This window comes from Phascolarctos cinereus, unplaced genomic scaffold (assembly GCF_003287225.1).
Source record: "Phascolarctos cinereus isolate Bilbo 61053 unplaced genomic scaffold, phaCin_HiC Scaffold_1;HRSCAF=81, whole genome shotgun sequence".
Classification (NCBI taxonomy): domain Eukaryota; kingdom Metazoa; phylum Chordata; class Mammalia; order Diprotodontia; family Phascolarctidae; genus Phascolarctos; species Phascolarctos cinereus.
The window spans coordinates 66,528,239-66,549,367 of record NW_027555514.1 but is presented as its reverse complement, the minus strand read 5'-3'; positions in this window follow the sequence as shown (position 1 = coordinate 66,549,367).

Sequence of the window (21,129 nt, the reverse complement as noted above, 5' to 3'; positions counted from 1 at the left end):
TCCCCCCAGGATATAACTACTTTCTTTTTCAGGAGGAAAAAAAAATGTTTTATCCATAATAGCATACTTCGTTTAGAAACTATGGGTCAATTCCTAATTATCATTCACATACGTATCATGCACTCTGAAGACTATCCTTATGTATTCCTGTATACCATGAGGAAGGTCACCAGGGCAAGATTATCCATGCCACAGTGACCCAGCCCCATGTTGGACTGGAGTCATAATCTTAATCCCCAGCAATTCCATGGAATAAATCCTACCTGGAAAGACTATCCTAGATTTTATTTCATCAGCACTCTTTGATATAGAAGGAAGGAAGGAGGAAGAAAGAAACAACCTTTTTTTAAGTATCTATTTGGAGTCAATAAGAGTGGAATTAAAATCCTACCACAAACACTTGAAAGATATGTTACCCTAAGCAAGTCATTTAGCCTTTATGGGCCTCATCTGTAAAACGAAGAGGTTGAACTTGATGACTACCCAAGATCCCTTCCAGCTCTTAATTATGGTAAGATGACGATCCTGTAAGAGGGAGATTAGATAGATAGATAGATAGATAGATAGATAGATAGATAGATAGATAGATAGATAGATAGACAGACAGAGATAGAGATAGAGATAGAGATAGAGATAGAGATAGAGATAGAGATAGAGATAGAGATAGAGATAGAGATAGAGATAGAGATAGAGATAGAGATAGAGATAGAGATAGAGATAGAGATAGAGATAGAGATAGAGATAGAGATAGAGATAGAGATAGAGATAGAGATAGAGATAGAGATAGAGATAGAGATAGAGATAGATAGAGATAGAGATAGAGATAGATAGATATAGATATATAGATATAGATAGAGATAGAGATTGAAACAGACATAGAAACAGATGTAGATATAGATATAATTGTAGGTATAGATGTAGGTACAGATGGATACAGATATAGCTAGATATTTATAGGGGGGCAGATAACAAGCAATGTAAGGGTTTACCATCAGTTTGATGACCTAACAGAGAGTGAGCTTTAGCTTAGAACCTTTGACAGTTCATGGCTCTTCCCTATAGAATACAGACATGCCCATCAGTACTTTGTTAAGAGGGTGAAAAACAGCTAATGATTAAGTTTTGATGACTAGGGCTGCCTCAAGATAAACCCCTGCCTCTGATACTAGTTTTATGACACAAGGCAAGTTACTTCATCTCTAGTCACAGAAGACATATCCAATGAATAATAAATGGATTGGCTCAGACTGTTAAGATGTTGGACCCTTTGTTTTTCCCTATAAAAGTGAGCTAACAGACTTGCCCAGGTCAGTGTTGGAGGTCACATTTGAATTCGGGTCTTCCTGACTTCAACTCCATGGCTTTTTCTATGATGCCTAACAACAGAATACCAGAGAAGATGTAGCTATGGGTGTTTTAGCATATCAAATAGGAATGGAGAAGAGATTTAAAACTATATCCCTTAATATGCATTAATAAACTCCATAATTGCCCAACTGTTGATTTTATATCACCTGGTTGCAATTTGAGGTCCACCACCAGATGACATGATTTAGACAGGAGAATGAACACTATTCAATTATACACTGCATATTTCCCCAAAAAATTCTTATATTGGCATATTGTTGGCCAATCTCTACGAATAGTCAAAATGAGTTGGATTTTTTTTGGAAAGACATACAATCACCATTATTCTAGCATATATGGAGCAACCAAATGAAATTCCTCTTCTCCAAGAGGCAAAATATTAGTAGCAGCAATAAAAAAGCATAATAATTGCCATCATTGGAGTGTTGGCCATGTGCTAGAAACTAGATTAGAGAGTCATAGAGTAGTAGGTTTGTAAGAAACCTTAGAGATTATCTCATCTAATCCCTTCCATTTGAAGAGGAGGAAACTGAGGCCCAGAGAGTTGATGTGGCTGACTCCAGGCGGAACTAGATGGCAGTTAAGTCAGACCAATATCTCTTGGTGCCCAGGCCAGTGGAAATTTACCATTACAAATGAGACAAAGTATGCATAGTGCAATGTAAATAATCAGCCATTATTGCTATTATTCTCATAAGAGAAGCAGTGTGGAACAGTGGATAGAGAATCAGGCCTAGAACCAGGAAGATCAGTAATCCCTCTGACATACTCTAGCTGAGCAATCCTGACCCAGTCATCTGGGCAATTACTTAAGACTCTAAGCTGCAGCAAAGGTGCCAAACCTGTATTGTTAGAGGGATTTTCCTCATCTGGGAGGTCCCTATACCAATGAAACCATAAGTCCAGTCTCTATCTCTATAATAATTCTTATTCCATAAACTGTGTTGCCTTCCTACAGCTGCCTACTTGTATGAAATTTGAAGAAAACAAATATAAACTTACCCAAAATGAAGAAAGTGTACTTGGCTTGAGGAATTAAAAGATCTGGGTTCAAATTCTCCTTTATAAGATGTAGGAACTTAGGGAAGCCACTTGATCTCTATGGAACACAGTTTCCCTATCTGTAAAATTATGAAAGTTACCTAAATGTCCTCTAACTTCCCTTCCTAACTCTCTATAAACCTATTTATTTTAACTACAATTATCCCTTCCACATCACGGGAGGTAAAGGTATGGCACCCCTGCAATCTGGAAAATCCATGTAAAATTTTTTACCTCTCCCTTCATGCCAGAGAAGAGGTCTGAATTATTATGGTATTAAAAGATAAAATATGTTGACATTATACAATGTTATAAATATATTGCATGCATTTCTGAGTTTCTAAACTTTTTCTGTGTTGTCTGCTGGCCTTCGGGTGTCAGCTGCAGCTTCCATAGAACTTTCAAAAAATTCCCATTTAATTTCTTATGCCAACCCATGATATATCGAAACCATGATGGGGAAAGTCAAAATGTGGAAGGGATAACTGTATAGACATGTAACTATTGTTAGTTTTCAACTGTCTGGTGACTTTTACCTCTCTCTGAATTGTTCCGTACCTCACGATATCAAAAACGTTCTAAGATCAGGATATCCCTTATTACTAGGATTAGCAAGAGCATGGTAGAGTGAGGATGATGGTGAGGACAGGAAATGAAATTCCATCTTGGTTCTATTTACATCTCCTGGGCTTCATTAGATCTTTTCAACCAATGCAGGCAGGTCTACCTACAGTGGAGGGTCTAGCCCTGACCACCCCCAACCCCGGGCTTTTCTATAAGGCTGGAAAACCCAAGTGTGATGTGAGAGCCAGACTCTCCTAGTCCCCCGGACCTAGCTGTCATTGCCACTCAAAGCTATTTCTTCTCCATTGCCAGGGCAGACAATCCATTTTTGTCTCATTCCCTTCATCACATATAACCATTTGATGGACATGACAGCAACTGCTTGCTAATTACTGGGCAACATTCAGCCCTCGAGGTTAGTTGCATCCACAATCCTCTGGAACAATTTCCTGATTGTTAGCTGAGCAGCTTGGGTACTTGGGGCTGAGTACTTTCGCTTCAATTATCTCCCCTGGTTGTCAAGACTTGGAGGCGCTCTGGTGGAATGAAGAGAACGTGAGCATAATGAGTTCTGCTCCAAGCCCCGGGGCAGCCTCCACATTCCAGAGAAGGGGATTGGTTGATTCTTTGCCCCTGGCTGTTTGAATGGTACCAAACATCTCCCCAGCTAAGGCAAAGGGCTACTGGCCTGTCCCCCATTAGAGACCTCTCTGTTGTCAAGACATTAGACTCCAGTGAGAAACGGGGCCTCTCAACTCCACCCAGGACCTTGGCAGATTGGATGGGTTTTTTTCTTTTTTAAACAATAGCCACATGATTGAAACAACCTGATTCTTTTCTAAGTTAAGAAGTGACTTTGGGTAGAAAAGGGGGAAGCAGGACAATTTCTTAGTGGTTCTGGCATCTTGTGGTTGGGAAGGGGAAAATGTCAAGAACTCAGAAAAAAGCATGATTTTTCCATCCCAGATCAGACCAACTCAATCCACTCCCCGACTAAGGCCCCATAAATACCTCAGGCAGGACTTGAAAGAAAGGGGAAACATTAAGCCCTGGACTTGCCGAGATGGAGCCTCTCTACCACCACCCCCAACCCCTGAAGTCTTTCCCCTCAAGAAAGAGATTTGATGGTCCAGATCTGCAATAATCACTTTTCAGCACTCACTTTGGAAGGCGAACCGTGTGGAGTCTTAATGCAGAATTCAAACTTGGTGCTGAGTGACACTCAAATAAATATTCAATCAAATAAAGTCTATTCCCCTGACCCGCACTTAGGGGAAGCACCAAAGGAGGTGTACTACTCAAATGAAATATCCCGAAACCTCTAGCATCCAAGGGGGATTTAACATGATATCTACACATTAGAAGAAGGGGGAAAAAAACCCGGCTTTACAAATTAGATCATGAAGCCTCCATGGGGACCATTGTGTTGACTATTATCTCACTGATTCACAGATGGAAGCCTGCCTTAATGTCCGGTGACAGGCAATGCCCCCCCACCCACTGGGATGATTATATCTCTGATAGATGAAACTGTCAAGAATTCCAGAACCCTAGAGGTTGTGAGCTTTTAATAAGAGCAGGGGCTCTTAGCCTGGAATCCCTGAACTTGTTTTTATAAATACTTTTATAACTATATTTCAATACAATTGGTTTCCTTCGTATGCCTATGTATTTTAATTCATGCACTTAAAATCATTATTCTGAGAAAGGGTGCATCATTCCATCAGCAGCCTAGTGAAATCTATGGACCCCTTCTCAGAACAAAGTCTTTAAATCATTGGAGGAAACACTAAATTTCAGTTGGGGGTTAGTGAAAATAAAGATCTACTTTTTTTCCCCATCCAAGTTCAGCTCCTCCTTAAAATCTATCCTGACCCTGGCCCCTTGGGTGGGGCTCTGGATACTCCAGGTTAAGAACCCTTGCTACAGACATATTTATAGGCGCATGAGGGCTTTTAAAAAACTTTCTACCAAGATTCAATTCAATCCAATTCAATAAACATTTCTTAGGCGCTAGGGCACAAAGACAGTCTTTGCCCTCAAGGACCATGCATTCTGTGCATTTAACACAGACAAATAAATGACAAAAAAACACAGAATAAAAAAGTAATTTTGGTAGAGAGGATTGGGATGAGCCTTAGCAAGCAAAGGAAACCTTCCTGTTGCTTCCTTTCTTTCACTAGTCACCAGAATGCACCCAAATTCTGATTTTTAAAACTTAAGTTTGTTTTTTAATTGTCTGTTTAGAACAACAGACTGACTTTTCTCCATGATGTCCTCAGTCTGGTAGAGGCCCCAACAAAGTAATGAAGCAGGAAAAGTTTGTCTTTTGTCCTCATCCACCTTCCCCCTCCCCATCTTTCTCATATGCATTCCTTCTAGCACCCCTACCCTGCCCCAGGAGCTAGGACTTTTATGAAGCCTCACTCCTTCTGGGCCAGGAGGGAAGCATTCAGAAAAACGAATTCACAGCGAGGTGCTAATACTTTGATGTGCTGCTCTTCCCAGGAATACTTGCATTTGATAGGAGCTGTTTGGTGGTTGGTGGTGGTGGTTGTTTTAATGGAAGCTATGTGACCACTAGGCAACTAGGAGTTGCCTATAATAAATAAATATTTATGTATTAAATACAGAATGAATAAATCAACTCATTCCACACAGGAGATTCCAAGCCTGGAGTCAGGAAGACCCAAGTTCAAATTCAGCCTCAGACACTTACTAGCTGTGTGACCCTGGGCAAGTCACTGAACCTTGTTTGCCTCAGTTTCCTCATATGTAAAATAAGCTGGAGAAGGAAATGGCAAACCGCTCCAGTATCTTTGCCAAGAAAACCCCACGGACAATATAGTCCACAGGGTCCCCAAGAGTCACAACAATATGACAATAAGACATGCAAAGCTTATTTACATACATTTATCTCATTCCAGCCTTGCAACAACTTGGTGAGCTGGGTACTACACGTATGATCATTATGTTCACACGACAAAAAAGGGAACTGAGGTTTTGGAAGGTAAAACAACTGCCCACATTTGCACCATAAATGTCTGAAGCAGGATTTGAACCCAGGTTTTCCTGATTCTAAGTCTGCCACTTCATCCATCACTGCAGAGTGATTTTTACCTAAGCACAAAGTCAACCAGTTTCAACAGCTCCTTATCACCTCCAGAATAAAATATACTCCTCCAGTTTGCTTTTTAAGTCTTTCACAACCTAGCCCCCCATCTACCTTTTCATCCTCATTATACATTGCTTCCTGTCCACACTGTCCAGCCAAACTATCCGGGGTCTCTGTTCCTTGCCTGCAGCACTCCATCTCTCAGCTCAGAGCCCTTGTAGGGCCAGCCCCACTACCTGGAATGCACTCCTTCACTCCTCACTTCCTGTCTCAGATGCCACTCAAACATCACCTTCTACTGGAGCTTTTCCCTAATCTCTCTCCCCAACCACCCTGTATTTACTGTGTCTCTATTCTGTTATTCTCTGATAGGTATATGTTGTCTCCCCTATCAGAATGAGCTGCCTGAGAGTAGACATTGATTTGTTTGACCTATTAAATAATAATTATAAATGCTAGTCTCTAGGTAAGGGAGATATCTGAGTCAGGAGAGCCTTCCTGAGTTTTTCACCTCACTCCACACAGGCTGCTGCTTACTCTACTCAGTCCCAAAATCAATTCATTCTTCTTCAGTCACTATATATAAAAATCAGGCTACCGCAAGCTTAATCTGCTCCCACTAGGGTTTGTCCCAATGTGAGTAGAGATGGGGGAAGGAAAAGAGGGATCAAAGAGCTGCTAACAACCTGCACCAAGGAGGTCACAGTCAAAGAGACAGATCCATACACAGTCAACCCAAATACTCAGTAACGCTTTCGGAAGTACCAAAGAACTGAAAACAAAATAATAGATTGCTGTTTCAGTTGTATCTGATTGTTCACGACCCCAGTTGGGGTTTTCTGGGCAAAGATACCAGAGTGGTTTACCATTTCCTTCACCAGCTCATTTGACAGATGAGGAAACTGAGGCAAACACGGTTAAGTGATTTGCCCAGGGTTGCATAGCTAGTAAGTATCTAAGGCTCGAATTGAACTCGGATCTTCCTGACCCCAGGCCCAGCATTCCATCCACTGCACCTACCTAGCTGCCCAAAGTAGTAGATACCTATGTCTAAATACATGAAGGCAATGGAATATGACTGTGCTATAAGAAAGGACACATGGAAAAACTGAAATGAAAATGAACACAATGACTACAACAATGGAAATAGACATAACAACAACCAAAGAATCTAACACTGAGGATTGTGAAATTTTAATGAACAAGCCTGGCCCCGAAGAAGACACAGAAGATGAGGCCTCACCCCACCCCACACACACATACACTTTTTTTGCAGATACAGAGGATCATAGGTGTGGCACACTGCATCAAATGCCAGGCTAGACTTTTGGTTAGTTTAGCTAAAAAAAATTTCCCCCGCTTTTAAAAATTCTTTATTTATAAGAGATGGTTCTGTGGGGGGAAAGATATATTAGAAAACAGGTGATGTAAAAGAGTCGATAAAATTTATTTTAAAAAGAGAAATGACGGTAAGGAATTTAAAAAGTGATTATACTTAAATAATACTGCCACCAGAAGAGTTATTTTTCCCTGACGCCTTTTGTCCTGGGCAAGATTTTTGTATTAAAAAAATTAATTCATCAGACCCTTTGACCACACGACAAAAGGCCAATCAATGTTCTCCATTTCTCCCTGTCTCTATTTAGCTCCTTTCCCAGAGGCCATGTTTTATTTTGTAATTTTACTTCAAAAACCATAACAGATAAATACAGGATATGCTATAGCCTGCATGTTATAGAGTAGTAGGAAATAGAATGAAAAGAAGCGACTCTCAAGGGCAAAGAGCAAGCAGCAGACTGACTGGACAATGAAAAATCCAAGTCAGCATCAATAACTATTCCAGGCTTCAGTTTCTTCATCTGGAAAATGAGGACTTTGGACAAGATGATCCCCAAGGCTCCCCCCAGCCTCACACGGAAGAGTCGCTGCTACTATGAGATTTTTTTTTTCAGATCTGTTTAAAAGGAGGATTTTGAGCTTAATATCAGTTAAAGGAGCTTCTGATGTTAGCCCCCAAACACACCCTGAAGCACAGATCTTTGTGCCTTAGTGGAAAGTCTTAGGATGATTTTTGTTGTTTCGTTTTCAATAGCGGCAGAAATAATTGTAGCCTGGAAAAATGAATGCTGTCTATTAGGGGTCATTAGGAAAGCATGCTGAGGTTGCTCAATAGCCTCCAAGTTATATCATTAATAGCTTCCTTTGTGGTTATTCGAGGGGAAAATAGGTTTTCTTGTGTAACTATAAAATTGTCTGATTTGGGGGAAATGGATGTATATATCGCATATGGCATCTAGCAGAGCTCACAAAGTCATCCCTGGGGGTAATTCCCTGTTCTCTTCTTTCCCCCCCCTCTCTGAGATGCTTCTTTTCCTCCCAAACTTGGCACTAACACTTTCAAGAGCTGTCTGCCAAGTAGAATCTCTGTTCGGAGAGCTTCATAAAAAGAGCTAAGGTGCCTTCGGATGTCAAGAAGAGAAAAGGAAACCGTCGAGAACTTAAGCAATGTTCCAGTCCCCAAACTATCCCTCTTATTCACCCACCCTCCCTCATCCTGTGCAGTCTCCTCTATTCTGTAAGAGCCAGACTCGAATGCTAACTGGCAGCAGTTCCCCAATTACCCACGCTTGCCTTCTCAGCTAGGGGAGCAGCTGTTGGGTCTTAACTCACTGCTTATTTTCAGGCACGCTCATTCTGGGTTCCTTCATGGGCAGAACTTCAGAATGGTGAGTCAGCCAGGGTGTGGCAGAAGTAAATGATGTAATGCCTGTGTCAAAAGCAACAGGTAAAAAAATAGCCTGAGCTGGAGAACCAAGAAAGCAGAACCCTAACTACTCTACCTCTAGCTTCCATTTGTTAGTGTGAAAGAGAAGAAAAAGAAAAAAGGAAGAAGAGTGGAGGAGAGAGTCGAGTTTTTAGAATGAAGGGGGGTGGGAGGTGATTAAGAGCCTAATTAAAAGCACCAATGGGAAAATTGTATTGCCAGCTCTATTTTCTCCCATCTCCGCTCGTTGTAGCATACGCTGAAGTAACCTAGGGTTTCAGTCACTGATATTGATCCCTAAATCTGGATCTGGGTACAGCCACTGACATGCATTCCCAAAACCCAGATCTAGGTATCCCAAACCCACTGGCCACAGAAACCTTGATATACAACCAAAAGTCAAATCCAATCCACTTAGTCAAGATGTCAAAGAATTAATCCAGCTCTGCCTCTCAATTTATCAGAGATCAATACGCAGTATAGTGGAAAGAACACAGGCTTTGAAGTCAAAGGACTGGTGTTTAAATCCTCTCTATTACAACCAGTATGACTTTGAGCAGGGGACTTCACCTCTCAGCCTCAGTTTCTCCATTGGTAAGGTGAAGTGACTGGACTGGCTGCCACCTGATGTTCCTTCTAGCTCTATATCTGATCCTGTGAAACTTTTGATAACCAGTCCTTCTGGGCCTGAGGCCTTCTTGTTGAGGGTCTGGGAACTAGAGGTGGGACTGGGGAAGGGAGTGCCCAACTAAAGTCCTAAAATTTCAGGACTTTACAACATGCTTTGCAAAGGTAAAAGGCAAAGTAAGGACTGCCTACCAATGGAGAAACAATAATAGAGCCTTCCTTCAAACTCAGCCCCACATTTCTGTAGATCTAGGGGGGGGATCCTGAAGTATAGAGTTCTAGGTTAGCCCCACTGGAGTTTCCAGAAGCAGGAGAATCCTACATGTCCTTCAGCTCTGTTGAAGGGCTAAGAAGAGATTGAGTTGGAATTAGGGGCACTTCCCTAAAATCACTAAAGACAGCCAGATTGCTCAGCAGATAGAACACTGGGCCCAGGGACGGGAAGACCTGAGTTCAAATCTGGCCTCAGACACTTACTAGCTGTGTGACCTAGGCAAGTCACTTCACCTCTGTTTGCCTTTATCCACTGGAGAAGTAAATGGCAAACTACTCCAGTATCTTTGCCAAGAAAACCCCATATATAGTAAGGTCTATGGGTCATGAAGAGTTGGACACAAGTGTTCAACAACAAAATCTCTGAACTGTGAATACCTTTTTTTGACCCAGCAATGCCACTACTCCGGCTATAACCCAAAGGGAGCAATGAAAGAGGAAAAGAACCTACATGTACAAAAATATTTATAGCAGCTTGGTTTTTTTTTGCAGTCAGGAAGAAGTAAAAACCAAGTAGGTTACCATCAATTGGAGAATGACTGAACAAATTACGGTAGACGAATGTAATAGAATACTACTGTACCATAAGAATGAATTAAACACAGGGCTTCAGGGAAACCTGAGAAGACTTGTATGAAGTGAGACAAGGAGAACGACTTGTATCATGACAACAGTGTCTCAAAAACCAAACAACTTTGATAGATTTGAGATTCTGATCAATGCAATAATCGACCACAATTCCAGAGGACTAATGATGAAGCATGCTACCCACCACCTCCAGACACAATGCAGAATGAGATATAAATTTTTGGACGTGGCCTTAAAAGAGTTATTTTGGCTTAACTGTGTATATTTGTTAGAACGGTTTTGTTTTTATTTTTTTCATTGGGGAGGGGAATGACTGGGGGAGAGAAAAAAATTAATGCTTGTTAGCAGAAAAAGAAAAGAAAAAAAATAAAAAGGAATTGCTGATGTTAGCAATGCATCTAGGCTTAGGATAACGCAACTCTTCTGAACATGAATAAGGGAGAACTCAGGCCCCTAATCTCCACCTCCTAAAAGTTATAACAATGATTCTTTTATCTTCAGGCTTTACATGTGGCACCATCCCTAATAGAACAAGTGAGATCTGAGCTGGTTTTTGAGAAATATCTATAATAAGAAACAAAAATCATAAAAATAATAGCAGTTGAACAGTTACTTCATTTAAGTGCTTGGGGGGAGAAGTTTCTGGGACGATTCAAGGAACCAAAATTTACTTTTACTTGGGAACATAAAGACAGTTTTCACCTTGGATGAACATGTTAAAAAGTTAAGAGGGTCAAAAGTGTGGCAGAGTGGACTGAAGAAAACACTGTATTTGAAATCAGAAGCCAGGGACTTTATATCCATGCTCTGTAGCTACTAAGTGACCTTGGATAAATTATTACAACTCTGTGAGCCTCTGTATCCTCATCTATAAAATTAGCCTAGTCAACAAACATTTATCAAGTGCTTACAGTATGCCAGGCCCTTTCCAGTTCTAATCCTATGATCTTACAATAATAGATAATGAAAATTAAGGCCTTCTCCCTATCCACACCTGGGAAGGGAAGGGAAAGGAGGGCAAAGAAAGGTTTCTTGAGAATAGAGACTATTTCGTTTTTATCTGCATATCACCAATGCCTAACACCATACCTAGAATATAGTAGGTATTTAATACCTACTATATTTGAATATATATTCTATATAGAATATAGAATATATCTTATATATATTATATTAGAATATATTAGGATATAATATAATATAGAATATGTATCTTATCTATATTATATTAGAATATATATTAGGATATAGTATATATTAGAATATAGTAGGTATTTAATAAATGTTTGTCAAATGATAAATATCTATATCTATCTATCTATCTAGATAGATAGATATCGAGAGAGAGAGAGAGAGAGACAGAGAGACAGAGAGACAGAGAGAGACAGAGAGAGAGAGAGAGACAGAGAGAGAGAGAGAGACAGAGAGAGATAGCCATGGACAGGTATGGATATACACATAAACATGGACAGCCAGTTTCCAATCTTGTCTAGAATGATATTCCACATTTTTCTGAGATTTGAGTATGCAAAGGCCTGAAAGTCAAGTTCATGGCTTGGTTACAGAGAAAGTCTAAGGATGACCCTCTTCCCACCTGCAGAGTGCCACAGGGAAGGTGCAAAGGCTATAGTCTCACTGGTGTGTGGGAGGAGGACCAATACCACTGACCTACTAATTACCAATAAAGCATTGGGTTGCAAAACTTTTGGCTTAAAACATTTGCAGAAGGCAGACAGAAAGGTGCCAGTCAGCATGCTTATAATTATTTTTATTTCTGTCCAACACGAGATAGGGTTACATTAATAACTGTGGGGACAGGAGGTTAGCTAAGAAAAACTAAAACTTGAAGAGGCAACTGGTTGCATCCAAGAGCAGGTTAAGAGCCTGAGACTGGGAATTCAAGTGCACAAAAGGAACAGAGATTTCACACACACACAGGTGGAAAGAAGGGTTCCATTTGTGAAATTCTAAAAACATTTTGCATGTGCAGCGTTATTGAGATAAACCAACAGAGGTTATTTATAAGGCCGGTGGATGAACCATTACAGCATAGAATTTTAGAAATGAATGGGCTACCTAGTCCAATTTAGAAGGAAGAGATCCCAATAAGTCATTTAGTCCAACTACTACTTCTCTGCAGAACAACCTACCCAACCCCACCAAGAAACCAGTTCCTTAAAAGGACAGTCAACTCCTGACCTTGTGAATACATTCCAGAGTCTCCTTCCCATCTTCATGATCTGGAAACACTTCCTAAGTGCTTCGGTCTCACAAAGAGAACCAAAACCCTTACTGTGTGTGAGTATGGGTAGCTATGTTCCATTGCCTAGCTACCCTCTTGTACTATTCTGTTCAGTGCCTGGGATCTGGCTGGCTCACTTACTTATTTCTACTGGTCAACAGCCAGGTTGAATTATTAATGACAACAGTTATGATCATCAATATCAACAATAACAAGGAATATAAATTAATAAACATTAATAAGAGCATTTATATAACATTTTGTGATTTGCAAAGTGCTTTGCTTATATTATTTTTTATGTTATTTTATTTCATTTTATGTTATTACCTTTGATCATCAAACATTTGATAGTCAAGCAAAGTTCAAAGTTCACCTTAAGGCAAATAAGAGCAATGCATTTGGATCATCTAAATGCGAATTTTCAAGTAAGTTCTGTTAATAGAGCACACTTGAAACCGTACCAGCCAGTCACTCAATGAATCAATGGGCAATTATTAAGCACTACGTGCAGACAGTGTAAAAAAATGTCAGGGATACAAAGAAGGCAGAAATATAGTTCCTGACCTCAAAGAGCTCACATTCTAACGGGGACCAGGGGAGCATATGTAAATAGCTATGCACATATAGGATTTATTCAGTGTAAATAGAAGGTAATCTCAGAGGGAACTAGCCTTGGAGTTTTTGTTCAGTTGTTTTTCAGTCATATCTCACTCCTCATGACCCCATTTGGGGTTTTCTTGGCAAAGATATCAGAAGGGTTTGCCATTTCCTTCTCCAGTTCATTTTACAGATGAGGAAACTGAGGCCAACAGGGTTAAGTGACTTGCCCATGGTCATACAGCTAATAAGTGTCTGAGGTCAGATTTGAACTCAGGAAAATAAGTCTTCCTGACCCCAGGCCCAGCACTCTATCAGTGCTTTATCTAAAACAAAATTGAGGTGGCCGAACTAAATTACCTCTGAGGTTCCTTTCGGCTTCAGATTGATGATCCTATGACCTTGGGGAAGTCACGTAAACCTTTCTGGGCCTCAGTTTCCTCACCTGAAAAAATGAAGGTGTTGGAAGGGATCATCTTTCATAATATTCCTTTTTGTTCCCAGAGCCCTAAGAGGCAGCCCTGAAAGGTCTTCCTGACTCCCATACCAGCCCTCTACGTTCTTGCCTAGGAGGTCAGACACCTGGCCTATAGGCTGCCTGCTGCCCACAACACTCTTGAGATGAGCCCAAACCAAATTAAAATGTAATTGGGAAATGAATGAACATACAATAAGACACAGATAGTGCTACAGTTTAAAACTAAATCAACGTGCCCTGTAGGTATCCTCTTGTACGGATTAGTGACCCTCCCTTTGCATTTGAATTTGCCATCACATCTCCGTGCCATAAAGCCCCTTCTTCCTTCATATAACTTTTTTTGATTTTGACTTTCAAAGCCACTGAGCATGAAACAAATTAGGGAGGGTAGCCCCTTGCATCCACTAAAGCCATTACCAACTTGTGATTATAGGGTGGCTAGGTGGCTAAGTGGATAGAGTTCCAGGCCTGGAGTCAGGAAGACTCATCTTCCTGATTCAAATCTAGCCCGACACTTAGTAGCTGTGTGACCCTGGGCAAGTCACCTAACCCTGTCTACCTCAGTTTCCTCATCTGTAAAATGAGCTGGAGAAGAAAATGGCAAATCACTCCAGTATTTTTGCCAAGAAAATTCCAAATGGGGTCACAAAGAGTCAAACATGACTGAACAACAGTGAAACAATATTTGTGATTGTGTTTAAGTATATAAATTAATTTAACTACTTTAAATTCATCAATATTTTATATAATTTTCAATTAATCATCACCATAAAGTCTATTTCATTTGCTTTAGGATATATTTCTATCATACCCACTTCTGTTTTCCTCCATTTTCTTCTATTCTAAAGGGAATCTTAAGATGTGGGCTTTTAAAATATTCTTCAGTCACCTTTTTGCCTAATTCTATGTATAACAGGAGGCGGCTTGCTCAGCTGATGGAGTCGGCAGTGAGCCAGGCCCCTACTTCATGAGTACATCTGATGGTTCGTCAGTCATTTTACCCTAATTATGGCTGTGCTGGCTCCTCTGAGAAATTAGCTTCCCAGCCTGCCTCCCTCCTACCTTTACAGGCTTTATAGCATCAACCTTACTCCCCATTGCATTCTCTGTGGTCTGGGGACACTGGCCACCTTGCTGTTCCTCCAATAAGATACCCCATCTCCAGCCTGGAAGGCTCTCCCTCCTCATTCCTGCCTCTGGCCTCCCTAATTTCCTTGAAGTCCCAGCTGAAATCCTACCTTCTGCAAGAAGCCTTTCCTGGTCCCCCGGTTCATGCTCTTGCCTTCTCTCTGTTGATTACATCTACTTCATCCTGTCTATGTCTTGTCTGCATGTGGTTGTCTTCATGCTGTTTCCCCCATTAGACCAAGAGCACCTTGAGAACAGGGGCTGTCTTTGCCTCTCTTTGTATCCTCTGGTCTTAGCACAATGCCTGCCACAAAGTAAGCACACAAGAAAGGCTTCTTGACCAGGGAATGCTCACAGTTACAGCCGACTTGAGCCGGTCACACTGTGGAGCCCAAGAAAAGCCCAAACCAAGCTTTGGCAAAAAAAAAAAAAATACATTGTTGTCACATGAAGGAAAAGATTCCAGAGTCTTGACTCTAGCGTCTTTGGCTCAACTGTTTCTAAGAATAGAGTGATCTGTGGAAAAAAATTAAAAGGGGGGGGGGGTCAGGGAATACTGGCACCAGACACTGATCTTTAATTGTCTCCAGGCTTTAAAATAGAAGCAAGCTGGAACGGAAGTGGCCCTGGAAACCCTCTCCATTCCCTCACTCAATGAACCTATAAGGATGCCGAGTTTTGATACTGCTCCCAGAAACACTGACTCAATCAGGCAGAAACTCCAGGAATTTCATCATCACTTAAACTGCACATTTCAAGTACAGAATCATCCCTACCAAAGGGGACTTAGTGCTGAAGGGGGAGGCCTAGGTCTTTGGAGGTCACATACCCAGCCAATGCCCATTGGCTCCTCAGAACTCTGAGGGCTTCTACAGGGTCATCTAAGAGGGGCAGTTTTGTCTCAATGACTTTCCTGGAAAGGCAGGTGTGGTGCAGTGGAAAAATGTCTAGGTTCAGAGCTAGATATCCTGGGTTCCAATCCCACTTCTGGCCCTTACTACCTGTGGGACTATGGACAAGTCTCTGAACCTTAGATTCCTCATCTGTTAATGAACAGAACTGGACTAAATGGGTTCCACAGACTCTTCCAGCTTAAAATCTATGACCTGCACTGTTCTGGATTTAATATTTCAGTCTCAGTTGCATAACTTTCTAGCCCTCAAGAAAAATCTTTGCAACAGAGTCAGTCTTCCCCAGAAACACTCTTACCTGGAACCTTAGGGTACCCCATATTTTGGGGGTCCTCCAAGCACAACTCTATTGCTTGGGCATGGATAAAGATGAAAAAATTTGTCTATCAGCAGAAGAAAGGTTTCTATATTATGTAGTTGCTGAAAGCATGTGATTATGTCCTAAAGAGTCATGAGGGAAGAATCAGTCTGGACGCAATGGTGTTTTTGTTTTTGTTTTTGTTTTTTAACCAAGAAGGAAAAAAATTTTAAACCTAGGGAATTCCTTGTGAATAAATATCTAAAGTTTAACACATCCACTGAAGATTTTTGGTCTATGAGATTAGTCATTTCCCCCCAAAAAAAGTTCTTAAAAAAATTCTCCCTACAAAACTTTTAGAATTCTTTGGTGATACTAAAGACCTGAAGACAAAGGGCTGGCCCATCATTTGTATGACTGAACAGATCACGGCTTGTGAGTGGGGTAGGATCACTCAATAGTGATTGAGGAAATGATGAACGTAAGGAATTGAGAAAATTATGAGAAGACCCAAATGAACTAATGTGAATTAAAGTAAACAGATCCAATGTAAGCTATGACAATAATAACCAATCAACCAAAAAGCACATATTAATGTACCTACTATATGCCAGGCACTACATGAGGTGCCAGGGCTACAAACGCAAAGAAAATTACATCACAATGAGGTAAAGGAAAACAACACTCACAGGCAGCCAAACTCTAATCATAATGACCACTTTGGGTCCAAGAGGACAGATGAACACAAATCCATCCGGGGCAAAACATTACATGTACTGGGAAGTTTGTTTATTATCATAAGAGATGATTCAGAGGGGGAAGAAAACAAACCAAAAAAAACCATCAAGAATCATCAGGAAATGATTTTTTTTTCAAAAAAGGTAACAATAAAACTTTTAAAATTCTAGCATTAATGGATTTGTTCTAGGTTAGAGATGGAAGGCAATCTTCTTTCTCAAATTTCCCCTCCTTAAGTACCCCTACATAAACATGCCACATGTATCCAAGTCTTAGATCTGGGGACCCAAGAAACTAAAAAGCCAAGTCTCAATAGAATTACTTCAATGCTACCCCTTCCAGAGCACTTATTTGTTGACACAAAAGAGAAATAACAATGGCAAAGTTCTATTCTCCTAGTGGCCATACTATTTGTTAATGAGCTATACTCCATTGGAAGTCAATGGCAGCTTCTCAGACAACGGGGAATATGAATGCCAAGAAAAGACTTGGACGAAGCAAGCTTGAAAGCTCCTTCCATCGCAAGATCCTAAGATCCTCTGAATGATAAATTTGACAATGAACATCTATACACCCATGCAGCCAAAAATAACTCTGTGCCTTATTCTCTTGACTCTGTCTGTGGTTTGGACAGGCCAGATATGAGTTTGCAGGTAAAGTATGAGAGTTCTGAATAAGAAGCAGATCATGAGAGCTGGGGGAAAGAGGACACAGGCCAGTATAGTATCCCATAACTGCTCTTAGCATTTAACATTTTACCCAGGTGATCTAGCAGAAGATGTAGCATTAATGGATAAATGCCTAGAACCTTGCCCAATGACATGCAGAATACTAATAATACTTGTGTTCCAGCAGGTAGAAATAACTGAGTATAAGACTTATTGTAGTTAGCAAGAATAATGAATTTAAGAAGTAAGCTACCACATATCATGCCTCTGACCCCACACCAATTTGGCTGCACCTCAAAAGAACTCCTTCCCAGCTTCTCCCTACCGTCCCCTAGTGGGGGTCTTCCCAGGAGTAGATCAGTGATATCCTAGGGTCTCCATTTCCCCCACATGAGACAACATCCCAAGGTATCTCTCCAAAAGCGTCATGTCCTGACATCTGAAGTCTCACACTTTTAATCCCCACACCTCCCCCTCCCCAACATCAGTTGAATGTGTTTTTTAAAGTTGATTTGATAGTGCTGTTCATAAAGCCTTGTCTGGGCACCAAAATTTCTGGTTATGGTTCTGAGACCTAGGTTTCTATTGCAGTCACCATCACCTATAGCAGAACTGTCAGATTTGAGGTCTCCAGGCTAAATGGACACCCTGGAAACAGATTAAAATGTTTAACAAAATAAAGATGCAATACAACATAGATGATATTCCATTTGTAGTTTTGTTAGTGAATATGCCACTAGCAGGGATACATTTCTGTTTGAGTTTGATCCCACTGACCTACAGAACTCTGCTTCATGCCATGAAATGGCCCACACTTGTTAATACTTATAGTATTTGGCCACAACAGGCAAGCTGCTTAAAATGAGGGCAGAGGGCAAAAAGCCCCTGCCACGCTAATGCCAGCCACAGCATGGTTGTGATACTGTATGAGCCTGCCTATTCATTCCAAACCTAATATAATACACCAGTTTCCTGTTATGAAACTTCCCTATCTGTATGTTTCTTCATATCCAACTTGAAACTCAAACCCTAACCTGTGGCTTCCACTTTTGCTTGGGCCTTCATGCTGAGCTTGGCCGTGTGGACCTGATGTATATGTGTCCTCTTGCCCAGTTGGGGACTTGAGATGCTAGCCTTTAATCTTCCTATCTCTCCTGACCTCAGTTTTCCCACCTGTAAAGTGAGGAAGTTGAACTAAATTCTCTGTAAGCCTGGTGCCTAGTACACGGTAGGTGCTTAATAAATGCTTATTGATTGATCTAGGATGCCTTTCAATCCTAAATTGTCTAATTCTGGGATCCCATAGAGACTCTAAACTTTGCCTTCAGCCTCTAGTTTGGCCTGACACCCTTGATTCTGAATTTAGCTTTGTCTTTAGGACCCACTGTGACTCTTCTGCCCCAAATTTGAGTCTTATCACTTCATGAACTACCCTATCCTATGTCCACTGGTAACACAAAACTACAACACAGGGAAACAAAGAAGATTGGTGTGAGAACAGCCCTATTTAGGAAGAGGCAGTTAGATATCTCCTACTCCCAGATCCTAATTGCCTTGGAAAATATGGCTGCTGATCCAGACTCATAAATTGTATGTTCATAGCAAAGGCTAGCTGCTCCCCGTCCTCAGGGAACATGAATGGTAAAGACTTTCTTTGTACCTCCGGATAATATGTAGGTAACAATGCAACACAGGACCTGCCTGCCTGCTATCCCATGCTCTGCCTACATGGCCTGGCTTCCATCTTCCCCAGTCCCACATCTCTTAGATTGAAACATTTTTCTGTTGTTAGTATAGTTCTGTGATTTCACAGGTGTGGTCAACTCCTAGTGATGAAGATTAGTAATTCACTTGGAGTTAAAATCTTAATGTGGGGTAATAAGAGGTTAAGTCCAGGGTCACACAGTTGCCATGTGCTTTGAATAAGCAGGACCTGAACCCAGGTCTTCTTGACTCCAGGACCAGCTCTTTATCCCAGCCTCTTACTTGAATCTCATTAAGCCCAAATGAGCATATATGTCCTTCACAGTTTTTGCAAAAAGGGAAAAAAAAACATTTGATCCAAAATCTCTCACCATGAAAAACTACTACAATTGTTCAACATTATTAATATGAGCAAGCTAGGAAATGATACCACAAAAGGATGAACCATTTAAATAGAAAGTTCCTGTTTCTCCCTTTAATTCAGAATAGCCATAGGAGAGTTTAACAATTCAAGAGTTCTTAACATGTGGCCTGTGGATATATATAACTACATATATACACATACAGTTATATATACACACATATACATGTATATGTGTGCATATGTATACTTATATATACATATGTGTATATATACATATGTATATATATACATTTATAACTACAATTCAATGTAATTTGTTTCCATTGTAATTTTATTCTTAAAAATTTTGTTCATTTAGGGGCTCAGCTAGGTGACTCAGTGGAAAGAACAGTGGCCCTGGATTCAGAAGGACCTGAGTTCAAATCTGGCCTCAGACACATTAAAAACACTTACTAGCTATGTGACCCTGGGCAAGTCACTTAACCACATTGCCTAACCAAAAAAAAAATTGTTCATTTAAAAACATTATTCTGATAAGCCAGACCGGGGAGGGGAGAAGTGGGGTGTCAGGACACACGCACAAAAAAATTAGGAACCTCAGACTTGAAATACTTATTTTAATTATGTGGAACTGCATTTAACCACCTTAGCAGGCATCCAAATATAATTAGGAAATAGACATATAAATTTCAAGGTCACTGATTATTAATTAGGCCCAGAGACTTAAAGATCATCCAGTCCAACTCCTGGTTTTACATATAGGAAAACTGAAGGCTGACTTGATTAGAGAAATAGAGTGTCTCTTAATTTGTCTTTACCTGGGCAATATCTAGATGTGACCTGAATACAAACAGGAATCACCGATGCAGAGACACCTGCAGCTGCTTTGGACACACCTTCATTCATATGCAAACCATCAAACGAGTCTGTTGAAGATCATGCCTACAACGAACAGGGGACCCAAATGCCCCGGTTCCCACTGGCCCATTTCATTGTGCCTCTGACAACAGACTTAGGGAGCACTTTCATCCCTGTTTGATGTTCCTTTCTGACCACCCCCCTTCCAGGCTTCCCTCTGTTGCTTTCTGCCACTTCAAGGCCAACCACCCCGATTGAATTATCCAGCTGGGAAAAACCTTCCCTCTGTAACCAGATTATTTTTTATCACCCTGTGTTTTCTTTGCACCGCCGTTTAATAAACAGCCGGCCAGCTGGGAGTGGGTTTGAAAGATTGAGTTAAAGGCTGAGGACTCCGTGGTGTTCCATTGACACTGCTGATCTGAGCTGGATTTGCAAGGCCTCCTGCCTTCCCTTGTGGATACCCAGGGAGTTAATGAATAGGTCGCCAAGGGCTTGGCAAGCTTCGGCATTGTCTCGGGCTCCTCAGAAGACAGAACAAGACGCTTCTGCCCAGGAGAGAGGAAGTGTTAACAGTTTGAGGCATAGCTAGGGCTGGACTGTTTCGGTTAATAACTTCAGACAATCGAGTCTGAGCAAGGATGGCCCCACAATCCCATGATGGACTTTCAAGTCTTCTGGGATGAGTTAAGCCAGGCTTTGGCACTTAGAGAAAGCCAAACTGTGTAATTGAAAAAAACAACAACAGTCGCCAAGAAACAGATCATAAAACTTACCTCCCTCTCTTCCACAGTTAGAAGAAG